Consider the following 16,098-nt stretch of genomic DNA (forward strand, 5'->3'; position numbering starts at 1 on the left):
GCATTGTTCAGTCCGGCTTTTGTTGTGTCTCTTGTCTATGTGCCGGTGTTACAGCTCAGGAGGGTACTCCAAGAGCAGTGCTCTCTGGGGTCCGAGTGATAGGTTGGTTACAGCTTTGGGAAGGCAGTGCTGTGACCTGGATCATGATTTCAAGCCTATTTTGTGCAAGCTGCTGAAGGTGCACCAAGATGCTTAGATATTATTCTCCAGTGACAGATTCAAATGAGTACCCTACAGCCAGGAGGCTTTTACGCTGTTGTCCCCTCCCACCAGATTTCCCTACCCTGTAAATACCTTCTTCTTTTGCATCCATCACTACTTCTGCAAAGCTATGCCCTGGTGCCATGGGAAGAGTGGTACACAGCTTCTGGCAATGCAGCACTTCCAAAGGATATTATTGGGTTACCTAAAGTTTTGTGGCTCTCAGCTGTTTTCTAAGACTTCCCCCCTCCCCCCCCCGCTATTTCTAATCAATTGCTCAGTCTAGTAGGGTGGTTGGCCACATACAGACCAATATAAATAGTAATAGTGCCCTGACTGACTAGGGTGTAACCAAGTAGATTAAAAAAAAGTTGCAGCTAAACACATGGCTTTCACAGCATGTGCCAAGAACTGTTTTATTCCTGTGGCATCCTACAACTAGAGGTAGGATGGACAAGATGTGAGTGAAAAAAGAGAGGCAACATAACTTTATCCTTGTCAAACAAGATGAAACACGTCTGTTTATTCCTAGCTACACAGGATTACATTTAGGACTCTTAAGAGAAGCAACCGCTAAAGTCAATCTCACTTTTGCCTAGAAGATGGACAGACTGTCTCTTGGTGACAAAGACCCTCTGACAGGCATCAGAGCAAGTGAAGCTTGCTGTGTCACACTTTGTGGAAAATAAGATTGGACTCATTCTATCAATCTCGTTCTCTAAACCTCTTTCCTTTTTTTTTCCTCTGCTGCACGCCCCAGAGGACATGATGGTTATTGGATATATTTGCTTGCTGTGTCAGATGAGTGAAAAGTTTTACTCTGATGCTGTGGCTTGTTCTGAGCCCCTGGTAGAGTAGAGTCATGTTCAGCTGAGGCTCCCATCTGAGCATGTGTGTGAGCATGTGCCAGAACTGCCTGTGCCTGCCAGGCACAGTGAAAGCTTGCTGTTATTGCTGTCTCATCTCCATGACGGATTTATTTTCCTCTGCATGGTTACAGTGATTCTTGCTCGTGTTCTCTCCTTATTGGTGTCACCAGCCTCTCCCTTTGAGTCTGATCTAATGCAGGCAGGAAAATCTTCTTTGCTGATGCTGTTGGACTCCTTAGCTTTGTTCTCCTGCTGAATAGTAACTTGAATTTCTTGGCCTCTTGTCCAAGGTCCCACTTTGCTGCTCCACAGTATGCCAGCCTGTCTGGATTTGCAGCATTCCCTGCAGCCACCAGTGCCCAGTGCATCGGTGCCTTGCAACTTGCTCTGCTGCTCCTCCACTTCCTGCAGCTCCTTGGGGACCTTGCAAAGCCTCCAGGAGACTAAAAAATTCAGGTTTCTATGTACTAAGTTTTTATGAGACAGTAAATAAACTTGCTATGAATTGCTGCTGTGTTCATGAGCATCCTTAGTGGCTTGTCTGATGTTTTCCTTCCTCCCTGGCATTGTGTCCAGAAACATTCTGTCCAGAATGTTTCCAGTCTCTTTCCAGAGTAGGTCCTTGGGGATGGCAAGATGTGCATAGGTGAAACACACCTCTTGTATTTACTAGGTGAAATTTTCTGTGTGTCTTTCTAGGGGAGTTTTCCCAAGGTTATCCCAGGATGATGGAGGGAGCTCTGTCACTTGCTGGAAAAAATAAAGCTGATGCAGTAACGATGGCTGGTTAACTGGAGTGTCTTACAGCCAGAGGCTTGTTGTTTTTGTTTTTTTTTTTTGTTCCTCAGTGAACCAGAAGATAAGCATTCAAAAGCAGACCTAGTCCTGAGCCTATCTGCAAGATCTTAAAATGGAGCCATAATCGCTTCTAAATAGGGCTCCCTGGCTTTCAGTTTCAAAGAAATCTGAGCTCTAGGAGTCTGTCACAACCCACACCCAAGCCGGTTTCTGCAGTCTGGTGCCAAAACTCACTGAAGCTTTTCTTTCTTAAAAACCAGCCTTTGGGATCCATCACAGCCACTTTTGGCCAAACTGAATATAACCTGGTGGTCTGATAGCAGCACAGTCAGCCACAGAAGGGGCTGTGAAGTGACCAGATACCCGGTTTAAAGTGCTAGATTAAAATGAAACTGCCCAAGTAATATAGAAGGAAAAGAGATGTGACTCCTCACGTTCACCAACTCTTTGCAATAAACCCAACTCAAACCAGTTTTGCAGTTTGAAAACACTCATTTAGCTCTGTACCTAGTTATTAAATGCTTACTAGTGCATTAAGTGAAGAATTAGTGTTACAAATGATTGTAGTCTGTTAATAAATATACACATACTGTCCCAGAAAAGCCCTTCTCAAAAATTTTTACCTTTATTTTGCTGTTCCGAGATCCTAGAATTTCCAGTAAGATCCAGATAGTACTTTAGGTTGTATTTAAATTGATCTGCTTGGTATTTTTCTGCCACTTAACACGAGTTCTTCCCCAAAAGTGCTGCCTGCTCATCCTGAAATATCTAGGGTAGTGCCTGGTGCTGCCAACAGTAAATAACAGACTAGGTAATGGAATTGATTCCTGCTCAATGAAGAGATGTGAATGAGTTAAAATTTCTCAAAAGTGGACTGTAGATGGAACTGAACTATGCTGGTGCCCAGCCTCTGAGATCTATTAGTTTTGACAACCTCAGTTATTCTGGTGCTTCTCATCATCTGTAAAGTTAACAAGGGCTGATAAGAGATGATGAGGCACCACACGGGTTTGTGTTTCAGAACTCATAAATATCTCACAATACCATTTTTCTTACGATCAGATACATTAATTTGTTGACTGTAGATGTTGCTGAATATTCACTTGGTGCAGAGGTTTAACAAAGGCACTTCAAGGATAAACATTTTTAAATCAGCAGATAGAAGCCATTGGTTGTGCTGTGTGCTCAGCTGTTACGTGTTTTCAAAGGCATGTTCTAATTTTACTGGAATTGTTGATTTCTTTGACCTGCTTCCTTGAAAATATGATTCATAGGCAACCTTCTCCTCCAGCTGTATTTCTATCCCTTTTTGGTGTGACTTGGTAATTTCATACTAGCAAGTCAGGTACCTGAGGGTGAATTTAATTTGAAATAAACCTTACTCTTGGAAGAACAATTTTTATGAGGGGATCAAACAATGTAACACCCAATTTTCTCAGGCTGCATGTCACCTGGAGATGCCTGCAACTCAAATTAAGTAAAGATGCTCTTTCAAGCAAGAAAATTCTATGAAATATAGTGTGGACAAACTCTCCAAAGTAGTAGTTATTCTTGCTCCTGCTATAATAAGATGGAGCACACAAATATCACTTGATTAACAGCTGCAGTATTAATTTCCCTTTTTGGTTGCTTGACTCACAGCAAGAATCGTGTCAATGCAGCAGAGAAGCAATTAAATTGATTTTAATCTTTGTCAGAGAAGATAACATGCCTTTTTCTCTTCTCATTTAAATAATTAAAGTTTCAGCAGGTATTATTTCTGGCTTTAAAGAAATTGGTATCTTAATGTAATAGAATCCTTGTAATTATACACTTAATGGATCTTAATAAGTTAATCATGGTTTTTCATTTAAAATGTTTTTTTTACTTATTAAACTTTTATTTGCTTTGATGGTTATGCTTTTAAGAGGGTAGAAAATATTAAAAAAATCAAGTTCTAAAAAAAGCTTCACTTTTTTTTTTTCCCCCATATTCCTACATGGCCTTTAAAATTCATTCTCAGTAGTTGGATTTCAACACATGCGTTAAAAATTCTTATCCAGTGAAGCTTTCTGTTATGCTACAGTTAATTATTTTGTTGAAAAAGCTTCGTGTAACAAGGACAAACAAATAGTCTTTTATCTTTGTTGTAGTGAAAATTCCAATTCAGCAGGAGTATAGCAAATATTTCTTTGTCCTCTTTGATCCAAGCTGTTAGGCAGTATTTGGGGTCCTCCAGGTTATTCCCATTAGGCGGGGAAATGGCTGGTGGAGTCAGGTGTGCTTTTGATGTGATGCTCTGTTTAACTGGAGTGTGTGCGCAGCCTTTCCCTGCACCCAGTAAGGAGACACTATCTTGCATTGCAGTCCCAAGCTTGTGTGTTCAGGCAGCGCTTTACCCCAAAAATCTTTGTCTTGATAATGACTTGACATTGCCAACTGCATTTATTTCTGTTGTTTTGAATTTTCCCCCACTCCCTTGGAGCTGGATTGTCACCAGTCTTATGCTATTTGTTCTGGTTTTCTGGATGACAGAGCCTTAACCCTTCTTGCTGAGAAAAAACTGATCCAGCAGCAAACCACTTTTCTCTGGAGCATTCATGAATGCTCCCTGCTCCGTAATGACCCACTTCCTATAGGAAAGGCTGTAGTAAAAGTTTGCTTGCCTTTTAAAGGGGACAGATACCCCAGTCTATCTAGGGAGGACTACCCCTGAGATTTGATTCTTGGACTGGATTCTGGGACTCCCCTGGACCTTCCAGGGGCTGTAGTGAGCCCTTGGAGCCATGAGTACCTTGTACTCACCAAGGGCAGTGACTCAATGATGTGGACTTGTGCTTTGGAGTTGCAGCCTGTATCTCTTGTGGTTCCTCTTATACTGCCAAGAGAGGGGAAAGGAAAAAATATCAAAGATTAACTGCTTTGCAGGGCTTAGTACAAAGAGCTCTAGAAATATTTGGAAAGTGAAGATGTTTCCATCTGGAAATCTTTACATTTTGAGGATAAAAATAATACCAAGTGGTATAGTGGCAGGTCATGTGAAGTTTCATTAAAAAATCATGAGTGTACAACTAATATAATTTGTATTCCATAAACAAAATTTGAAAACTCCTGTGCCTACTCCATGAATTACTAGAAGTTAACAAATCATTGAAACTGATGTTTTCCCATATAGTGGATTTGGTCATGCTCTTTGAGAATTCCCATTTGCTTGATGACCTTGGTGGAAAATATTTGTTTGTGATTATCATCATTCACATTTCTGAATTTGCATAGAAATCAGTTACACCCAAATTTTTTTTATAAGATGTTTTTTTTTTCCATGTATAAATTATGGTAGTGATGAGCAACACCACACATAAGCAGCAGGGAGCATAGCAGCATCTGATTTATGTCCGTGCTCAACAGCAGCACTGTATTTCTCTTATTTTTTTACTGCATATTAAAGTTCTTGTTATGATTTTTTTCTTTGTCTAGGAAAATGCTTCATATTTGCTCTTTTCTCTGAATAGATATAAAATCTTCTCTTTTAAAATACTTTATGTATGATTTGGAAGCTGTATTAAAGTGACAGATTTCCTTGTCTTTGGATTTCATCACAGGTGATGCAAAAAATTTTGGCAGGGGGCTAGACATAACAGATAGTAAAACTACATCAGAGAAGCTTGTGGGGCTTGTATGTATCCCTACATCCCAGAATGAAGTAATTCAAAAAACCAGCAGGGAAAGCAGAGAAAGTCACTTGTTTGCAGTCTCTCTCAGCCTGGTTCTAATTTCTCTGAGTAAAGCTACTGCAAGGTGATTGCTGGTCTCTTAAGATTTTCATTGCGTTGCTTGGGAAAGGTCTTCGCATATCTTTTGAGCTCTAGATATGCTTGTGTCAGTTCTTAGGTATGTAGTTCTTAGGGAGGCAAATATATTTTCATAAAGCAAATATGCATAGAAAGGCTGCTGTTCTCTTTCATCTCCAGTTTATGAAAGGAAAAATGCCTCTCTTCTATGCACAAATAACTTGTATGTGCAAGAGCCTGTTGCTCCGTGGCTTGGGTGACACCCCTATGTTCTGCATAGGTGAAAAAATGCTCATGATTGAACTTAAAATCTGTTTCCTGGGGTCTAATATGACCAATTAACTTAGTCTCGTCTCATTTATATCATTGTGCCATATGGTGTGTGTGCAGGCAAAGATTTAGTCCAGGCCGAAATTTCATGGGAGAGAATTGCGAATGGGAAAGCAAGGGAGGAACAGGGTGGTTAGTCAACAGAGATGGGTTCTTGATAAATACATACTGTTTACCCTAAGTAGGGAAAAGATACATAACAGATGCTGCATTCTTTAGCACACTTGGCAGCAGAACACACTCGATGCCAACGAAGTATGAAAAATATAAGTGATGTAGCATATATGAAGGGATACTCTTTAACTAGGAACCAAGCTGGAAAAGATACTGCTTATTGCCTTGCCTGCCAAGTCATTACTGAGAGTCTTACAGGCAGTATGCAGATAAAAGATAATACTGTCTGAATGGACCAACATTAGCAATAATTGCTTATATTGCTCTTTGTTTTTCCTCTTTCAAAATCCCTGCTCAAAGTGATTGCAACTGGTTCCTAGTATAAATTTTTGTAGGGCAAATCTGCTCTGCAATGTATTCTCAGTTGCATCCTAAGTTTTTGATCAAAATGATTTTTGAGACATTATTTTAAGAATAATCATTCTTGGCCATCCAGGTGTCTTAAATGTCAACCAGTGGATATTTACCACTAGTAATACAGTGCACAAATTTTTTAACCTGTTTAGGTGAAGCCTTTGAACTCTGTTCTTTTTTTGTGATGAACACAACTGAGAAGGCTTTTGACTTTACTGATACACATTTCAGGCTCATTTCCTCATTTTTATAGTTCTTACAGTGTCGCCTTACTTTTAGGACAAACCCAGAAGCCTCAAACCTAGGGTCTGAATTTTTTCTTTCAGTCAAAATTTCCAGAAGTCTGACCTTAAAATGGTTGGTGTAATAAAAGTCACATGGTAGCAGATGCCATGGTCCTGATAGATAGTTTTTTTTGTATTTGATTAGGTACAATTAGGAACTGATTTGGCAAAACCCGTTCATCCTCCATATTAGTCATAAAAAATATCACTAATAGCAGAAAATATTCATAGAAAATGCCTCTATTTACTCTCTTATAAAAAATTTTACTAACTTGTATATAAAAAACCTTCATATCTTCATCCCAGGGTGTATGTGTGTGTAAATAATGCCTTCAGTAACCATGCATGATACACTGTTATCAGATGGCAAAAGACTCTCAATCTTCTTTGTCATTTAATTTGTTTGACTATTTTATCTAGGAGTCAGTGATTGAAATCACCTGGTGTTTGTGTTCAGAGTGAAGCTGTACTATACCTTACTGCTTATCTGTAGATGAGCTGAACAGCTTCTCAAGAAAGTTTTTAATTTTTTTCTTTTCCAAAAGCAAATTCAGTTGTCCTGTTAGAAGCACAGGTTAAAAGCATTTTGCAATTTTAGATGCAATAATTTCAGTCTAATAATATCTTATCTTGCCTTCTTCTACCTACTCAAGTAGTTTTAAGATGTGGTTTGGTAGGAAAAGGTATATATATGGTATGGCTGCCTGATGATGGGAGAGTAGACCTGATGATTCAGGCGGTCCTTACCCATCCTGCCTCCCCAGGACCCTGAGGTTTGGGTTAAATTGTGTCTGGCCAAGCAACACAGCTCACAGCAAGGTGGCTCTGCTGAAAGGGTGCCTGGGCTAGGTTGGCAGCTCCACAGGTCTCTGTGCCTGTGCAGCCTGGGGCCTGTGCTGCTTTCCATGTCAAATATTGAAACATGTCTTGTGGCTTCCTGATGGTCTATGCCAACCAGCTGAGATGGAGCATTCAAGAGCTTAAAATCCTAGAAAATTAATGGGTTGACATTTCAGGTGTATTTACCTTTTGTGACCTGCAGGATACTGTCAGCTTGCACAGGAGGAAAAGGAAACTGAAATTTCATGTCTCAATCAGGCTTGGTTTTCAGCCTCTCAGGCTGCTGGCAGTGCCAAACCCTTTTACATAGTACCAACGGTATGAACATCGTTTACAGCCAGTAAATTTGCGTGCTCCAGACTAAGCATGGCTGCTTTATTTTGCCCTCCTTGAGAAATGGCCCGTTGTCAATACTGTGAATAGAAGGTGTTTAGAGTAGCACTGGGAGGATGTAATGTGGTAATAGGTGTGATGAAGGGCAGGAATCTGTTAAAAAAGGCAGAGCTGTAGTTGCGGCACAGAGGCCTTTAGGGCATGGTAGTTATAGCAGTGGTAAGATGTGAGCCTCTTGGGAAGAGTTAGAGAATATGTACTGACAGTTAGACTTGCTTTTCTCTACTTTTATTTATTTGTGTGAAGTTTTACTAACAGTTGCTGTTTTCTTTGCCTAATATGAAGGTCTTGTATTTCTTTTTGTCCTGCAGTGCTGTGGTAGGATGGTAGGTAGGGTATAAGTGTGGGAAAGGATAAGTCAGTTGCGTAGGAGATTTTCTTGTGTGCAGGGCTGCATACAATGGCTGCTCACCATCCAGCAGCTATGCACACAATGTGATCCACCAACACTTGTGTATTCTAGGGTTGGTGTCATAATATATTTCATGGTTGTGTGACACTCCTGTTCCTAGGAAGTTTATCCTTATTTACGTGTCTGGCTTCTGACATGTGACCTCATTGGCCAAATCTGCCATGTTCTACTCCTGCTTTCCGTTTGAAACACTCAGCTGTTCAGATTGGCTCCTGTTTCCCTATCTCACATGTCCTTGTGGCTCAGTGGCCACTTCTACCCATTTGGGGTCTGCCAAGCTGGACTCCACAGCAGCCGCTCTTTTTGGATAGGACTCAGCAATTCTGTCACTTTGACCCCCAAAATAGTCGCAGAATACCAGAATCAATTAGGTTGGAAAAGTCCTCTGAGATCATCAAGTCTAACATGACTCAATGTCACCATGTTAACCAGATCATCAGTGCCATATCCAGTATTGGTTAAACACTTCCAGGGATGGTGTCTCTACCACCTCCCTGGGCATCTCATTCCAATGTCTAGTCACCCTTTCTGTGAAGAATTTCTTCCTAATGTCCAACCTAAGCCTCCCCTGGTGCAGCTAAAACCTGTGTCCTCTTGTGCTATCACAAGTCCTAGGTTCTCCCCAGGTTTTATGCTTGATTAGACAAAGGATGCTTGCCTTATGGCTTTGGTTATGCCTCTCCAGGTAGAACAGAGTAATAAAGAATATAAAACCTCTTTTCAAATGAATTTCTCATTTAGAAAGCTTTAATGAGAATGGGGGACTTGCAAGATAGTGAAAATGGGATGGAGAGTGTGGGCCCTGCTCTGATTTTGTGAATCTGTGCTACATTTCTTCTTTGCTTTCCTGTTGTGATAATAGTGGTAAAATAACTTTTCATTCATGCTGTCTATATGTAAAAAAATTGGTGTTTTGTTTTTTGCTAGTTTACTTCTGCAGAACAGTTTTCATGTCTGCTCCCAATGTGTTTGTATTGTGACAATAACAGAGCTGTAACTGGCTGATGGGTAATTGAGATCTGTGCTGTGGATGACTCTGCTCCTCCACAGTGAAAGGTAAACCACTACTGCTCATCCACAAATAAAATGAAATTCAGGATTTTCTGGATATAACTCAAATACTATTGCAGTAATTTCTGCAGGCTCTTTGTTCACTTTAAAATATGTTGCCTTATTGGATCACTTAGAGCATTGTGTGGTACAAAATCTTTGAAAACATTGAAGAGAAAAGTTGTACAGGTGCACCTTTGCTGACCTCTCTCATTCCATTCATTATATTTTATGTCATATTGTATCATCTTTTAGTAATCTCTTCACTAGTTAACTTTCCCTTCTTTTTAATTGCTCAATATAAAGATTTTTTTCCGAACTTGTAGTGCTTTTCATTTTACCTTTGTGAACCTATTTTGGTTTGTGTTTTTTCTTCTTTAAATAATTGACCATGAAAAAATATGGTATTGTGCTGGTTTTGGGTGGGGTATAGTTAATTTTCTTCACACTAGCTGCTCTGGGGCTGTGTTTTGGATTTGTGCTGAAAACAGTGTTGATGACACAGGGATGTTTTAGCTGTTGCTGGACAGCACTTACACAGCATCAAGGCCCTTTCTGTTCCTCACCTTACTCCAGTGAGGAGACTGAAGGTGGTGCACAAGGAGCTGGGAGGGGACACAGCCAGGACAGCTGACCCCAACTGACCCAAGGGATATCCCAGACCATATGGAGTCATGCTCAGCACATAAAGCTGGGGGAAAAAGAAGGAGGGGTGTTTGATGTGATTACACTCTGCTATGTGGTTTCATGGGCATGGTGGTATTTGGTCTAAGGTTGCACTTGGTAATACTGGAGATCTTTTCCAACCTCAATGATTCGATGGTGGTGTTTATCTTCCCAAGGCACCATTATGTGTGATGGAGCCTGGCTTTTCTGGAAATGGCTGAGCACCTGCCTGCCTGTGGAAAATGCTGAATGAATTCCTTGCTTTGCTTGTGTGTATGGCTTTTACTTTCCCTATTAAACCATTTTTATCTCAACCCACAAGTTTTCTCACTTTTACTTCTCTGATTCTCTCTGCCATTCTGCCTGGGGGAGTGAGCGAGTGGCTGTGTGGTACTTAGTTGCCAGCAGGCATTAAACCATAACTGGTATAAAGATGAAGAATAATGATATAATAGCTCCAGTTGTCTTCTCTCCTATACAACCTAATGATTACTGCTAGTGTTGGGAAATGAATTTTCAGAATTTGATTCTCCAGGAAAAGAGGTAAGAGGGAAACAGGAGTTGGGGCATGCAGATAATAATAGAGAAATAACTTCAACAGAGGTATTCTTTCTCACCTTGTGTCTTCTTATCTAATTATGACATGATTGTCTGCTGTTCTCTGATATTTTACTGTATGGGCAAGTGAGCTCATTTCAGAGATTTAGCAGATCACAGATGGGAAAACATAGATTAGCCTGAGCTTTCTTCTCAGCCTTGCTGTCTCTGATGTTGTCTGAGCCAGATGCTCCCTTTGTCACCAAACTGTTCTTGCTGGATGTTTCTTGAGGGGTGTTCACATGCAAGGAAGCAGGAGTCTCAGCTCTCACTGGCTTCTGCTTGACAGATTCTTGCACAACAAACTGAATGAGTTATTGAGAAACAAAGGTGACATGCAAGCAAAATGCCCAGAATAAGAGCATTTTATCTTCCTGTAAGTATGACTTCAACATTTCTAGTTTTGGAAGTCTAATTTAAAAATAATTCAGTGCTTCACTGTTTAATTCTCTTGTGCTGTTGTTGTGGGAGACTTCAGAGTGACAACAAAAATAAGGTAATAAAAGCAGACAATGACTATGGTTATGTATTGCGTATCATAAATATTTGCGTCTCTGACTGGTTTCATTTTAGCTAGCTGAGGAAATATAACTTGCTGAAGGCGGTTACCTTTGTTCAAAGCCAACTGAGACAGCACCAGCACTCAGTAATTACAGCCATGCAGTTTCCAGGAGAGTCCTTCTTCACCAGACCTGTCGTCTCATGTCCCCATTTGTAACACTGTTCATTATATTCAACCTGCTGCCGTCACTCCAGAGCTTTCAAAAGGTATTCTGTGGGCTATCGTGCTGCAGGACGTGGATAATGAATTAGTTAGACGTGACTTGTATTATAATCGGCTCACCTAACTTTCATTTGGCTTGAAAAGTAGACTTAATAAAAGCAAGAGTGAAAGGCGTTTTATGTTTTTAATAAGGAGTCTCATGTGCTATAACCTGCTGTTTTTCATTGTGTGTCTCTTCTCATGGTTTCTTTTTGAGGCACCTGACAGAAGAAGAGCAATGAATGTCTCTTAATCTTAAAGCTTTTTGAAAAACTGCAGTGGTAATCAACAGTACTCATCAGTAATTTCCAACTGCAGTAAGTGACTCAAAGTTTTTCCATCTACATCTTATATTTTAAATGGATAATTATTTGTTTGCTGGTGAAGATAGTCCTCTTCATCAAAAACAAACCCAAAATATCTACACACTCTAGAACAGCACATCTGTTTAATCACTTATTAGCAAATTTGTTTTCAATATCTAATAATAAGCTTGTAAAAATGCCCCTACCCTTGCAGTATCTCCAGTTGGACTGTAAAGGAGCTAAAGGGGTTTGTGCTGCTCTGTTCTGTGGTGAGACAGAGCCACGCTTCACATCAAGCTTTAGAAATTCCTAGAAGAGCAATGAATAGAGATAAGTTCAAACAGTGAAACCTAAAACGTGGGTGTGACAACCATTGGAAAATAGGCTTGTAATGTAAGCCAGAACTCTTATAGTGCTGTTACTTTTTTGTGACTAGACAGTCATTGTTACAGGTGATCCACAGTGTAGCTCCAGGGAAGCCCCATCCTTGCTGCTGCAGACCTGGATAAGCATGTGCACCACAGCACAGATGAGAGGCAGGATGCAGGTCTGTGGGCAGGATAAACTGAAGGTGAGGTGGGAAGGCAGCCCACTGTAGGAACTTCTAAATAGATATCTCATTTCTAAGGTCATATGCATAGTGGTAGTAGCAGTAGTACAGTTAGGGGGAAGAAAAGCCCTGTATCCTGAAATGAGCAGCTGTGCTCTTGGTGGAATAGGTTTAATAAATGCAGACATGACTGATGAGATTGCATGAGAAGAGAGCTGGCTAAAAATACCCATCTTACTCTGTAAAAAAACAGAGGTACTGTTGGTCAGTGGTAGAATGCACTTTGAGGGGGGCAGCTGGTTACCTTCCCCTTTGATTATGAACATCTGGGCTTTGGTGCACACTGTCTTCACTGTCCAGTTCTCTTTCCAATTGTTCTGGGTACAGACCCAGTGCTGTACCACCAAAAATACTGCTTTTCAACTCTGACTGTTAAGTGATGGTATTCAGTTTTTTTCCTTGTCATGGCTACTAATAAACAGTCATGTTCTCTGTAAACTTCAGACACCTACTTTGCACCTTCTTCTACTTAATTTTGCTCTAAACTCCAGTTGAAATTGGTGGAACACTCTGCTCTTCATAATATTAGTTGTGTAAAGTATATGGTAGCTTTAGTAACCACTGCCTTCTTTTGACAGTTTTTGATGGATTGGTTCAAGGACTTGTGTCAATACCTTGCTATGTCTTTTTAGCTCTGCGAGAAGCAGGCAGCCAATGGCTGAATTTCTAGGCTGCTTACACTTGGGAAAGGTATGTGTACGGAAGACAAATATCTGTGAGCATGCAAGAAGATCTTGCCTTCATATATTTATAAATGCCCAGAGACATAATCAGAGACATCTTTTGAGAGCTTTAGACAGAGCTAGGGAAAAATATTAATAAAAATAAATTTAAGAAATCTTTTAGAGTTATGTTTACTGCTGAAGAGAAGACCTGGAACAAGAGCCTTGGCCATGGTCCTTGGAAACCACACTGGTCTCTTTTAGCTCTTATCTACCCTTACCCCCTGAAAACCTATTACTTGTCATCCCTTCCCCACTAATAGTTTCCTGAACTCCTTTCATCTGCACTCACACATGACTGCTCACTGACCCTTGTAACCCATCCTGTCACTCACAACCTATTCTGCAGCCCCAGCAAAACCAGGTTTTCCCTTCCCTGCTGAAATGCCTTGAGCTGGTGGAGCGCAGCCATGCCTCAGTGGCCCTTTATCCACTTCCTTTTGGTCTGACCTCTCATTCTCAGCTTTGCAGTTATTATCGTTGGCTCAGGTATGGTCTGTTTCCAGTGCCTTTAGCCCGGAAATGATTGTGCAGTGTGAAAGGGAATGCTGCCTCACTGCATTAAATGATCCAGCTGTTGAAAGAAGTATTTTTAATTACAGAATATTGAATGAAGTATGATTTGTCATATTATTTACTGACTAGTGGATGTAATAATGTATCTTTTCTACAGTTAATAACATTTCTATTGACTACAGTTTCAGTAAAAGTCTCTGCGGTGGGAGATAGTCTGCTGAAGTCAGTGACACCAACATTTAACCGCTAGCTGACAAATCAGATGAAAAATAGCAGTAAAGTGATCAGATTACTTACAGGTTACTCTTACTCTTCCTCAGGTTGCCAAAGCTTTGTATGCTACTTAAGTCAGCTTGGTAAATCCTTTTCTCTACAATTGTGACTGTGTGCTATGTTCTTCACAACCAGAGGTATTTCTGGACCTTAACACTGGTGGTGGCCAATACCTCTGTAGTAGTGTGCACCCCTATTTAAAAAAAAACAGAATTATATTGGACTAAATCTAGTCATGGTGTATATGGAAATGATTTGTTGCTCATACCCCGTGTAGGAGGACTGCTGGACACTGAAGTGGACCTAATTTGCTCTGTTAAGGGGTTGGTCTGAATTACTTATGGAAGAACTAATGTTCCTTGGAAATGTCAATCAAAAGTTTTCATTTTAATAACGTGGCTGGTTGAATTCAAAACTGGCATTTAATATTGACATTGCGCATGAACTGACATATCATTATACACGCGCTAAACTAGATTTATAAAATAATAAAATCATTGTGGTTTAAATTCCCACAAGATATTGATGGAAAAAGCGTCATACACTTATGGGAGTAGCTTACTTGCTAATGTGCTTGCTGTTTTTTACTGACCTTATTGTGAATGCAACCTTGCTGCAGGCTCCTGCAAATTGGAACTCTGCTACAGTATTTCTGTTCAGTTAATACCTGCAGAGCCACATATTTACTGGAAGAGCACTCTATTCTTCCTCCCTTCCTTCTGGAATACATTACCCTAATAACCAAAATGACAGTCTAGAATAATACATCTTTATTTATTGATGTATTTCTTGGTTCTGCTCTGTGATAAGAGGCATAGTGATTTCATTCAAGCAGTGTATGACATTGACAATTTCTTTCTACTTCAAGTGTTCATCTACCTGAAAGAAAACCAGCCCGAATCAAGAAGAAAGAGTTTCCCTTTATTTGCTGTGTTAAAATAAAGCTGTGCTAAGGGAACATGAAGGCTGCAAAGGCAAGCTTTCAGTAGGGGGAGGAGATTCCAGGATTAATACAGTCAGTGTCACGTTTTAGGACTTTCATACTCATGCATTATGATACTGCCTTTTGTTAGAATTTGCATACTATTTGAGTTGTACAGTAATGCCATTTCAGTTTAAAATGGTTTTCAATTATGAGAACAGTTGGTCTTTTGGGGAATACTAAAGACAGAAGTTTGATTTTTGTAATTTCTAAGCCAGAGATGGTGGAAAGATTGAAGGAAGACAGAGTGATATTCATTTGGAAAAAGGTGGTAGGGGAGGGGGGGGTTGGTAGTGGGATGTTACTTACCTCCTAGAGGTAAAAACTTAAAACTGGAAATGAGATTAATTCATGACAGATCCTCCACTGTAAATCAGTTAAAAATTAAAAAATAAATTGAACAGCTGCATGGAATATTCTCCAGCTTGGAAAAAGAACAAGTGTTTGACCTTTGACTAGACCTCTTCAGTTTCAATTGTTGTTTCTATATTTATCTATGGTATTTGATAATTTTAGGGATGTCTCAGGAATTTTATAGCATTGAATTGTGATTTTACTCTTGTGGCAATGCCTTTTATATTAACTCACTGAAATAATCTTACTAAACCTATGTGTGTGATTGAATGTCAAAGTCTTGATGATGCACTTAACTAGAAGGCTGTGTTTTTAGAAGAGGCTGCTTGCCCACAGATTCCCAACTATTGACTTTGTGCTGGTTTCCCTTCCTTAGTTACCTGAACTGCAGCTTGGCTCCCTTCTGGAGGGAGTTTCCTTTGTAGTGGGTACAGACCAGCATGATGCTGGTGAGTTGTGTATATTTAAGAAAAGAAAAATATGAAGAGAGAGAAATTCTGTGTGTGGAAAAAATAATCTGTAATTTTGCCCTGAATTTTCAAACTTTATATAAATTCTATGCAGGGAATTTCTACTTTTGTGTTTCAATGTAACAAAGTGGGATGACAGCTAGAGAAACAATAGAAGACATTTTTATAAAAATAATATTTTAGGCATTTACATGTAAAAAAAGTGCAAGTATTTAATAGAAATATACTTCTGAGCAGGTAAAGTCATGTTGTCCTGAAAGGATCCTGTCAGATCAAGGCTCTAAAGAAATACAGATGAGTTGTTCAAAGTTTTTGGACAGTATGTATCAGGGTCATTAAAGCCAACCTTCAAATACAGTGAAAAA

The 16,098-nt window shown here is 39.8% G+C and overlaps 1 long non-coding RNA gene across 5 annotated transcripts in view; it reads left to right on the plus strand.

The window, feature by feature from the left end:
• The first annotated feature begins 10,525 nt into the window (after positions 1 to 10,525).
• LOC104695361 overlaps positions 10,526 to 16,098 on the plus strand; it is a 161,997-nt gene continuing 156,424 nt past the window's right edge. For all 5 annotated transcript variants that reach the window (XR_005602529.1, XR_002047700.3, XR_002047702.3 and 2 more), the window contains exon 1: positions 10,526 to 10,684. This is a non-coding gene — a long non-coding RNA (uncharacterized LOC104695361). The remainder of the gene's footprint in view (positions 10,685 to 16,098) is intronic.

The sequence above is a fragment of the Corvus cornix genome, chromosome 8 (assembly GCF_000738735.6).
Source record: "Corvus cornix cornix isolate S_Up_H32 chromosome 8, ASM73873v5, whole genome shotgun sequence".
Taxonomy (NCBI): domain Eukaryota; kingdom Metazoa; phylum Chordata; class Aves; order Passeriformes; family Corvidae; genus Corvus; species Corvus cornix.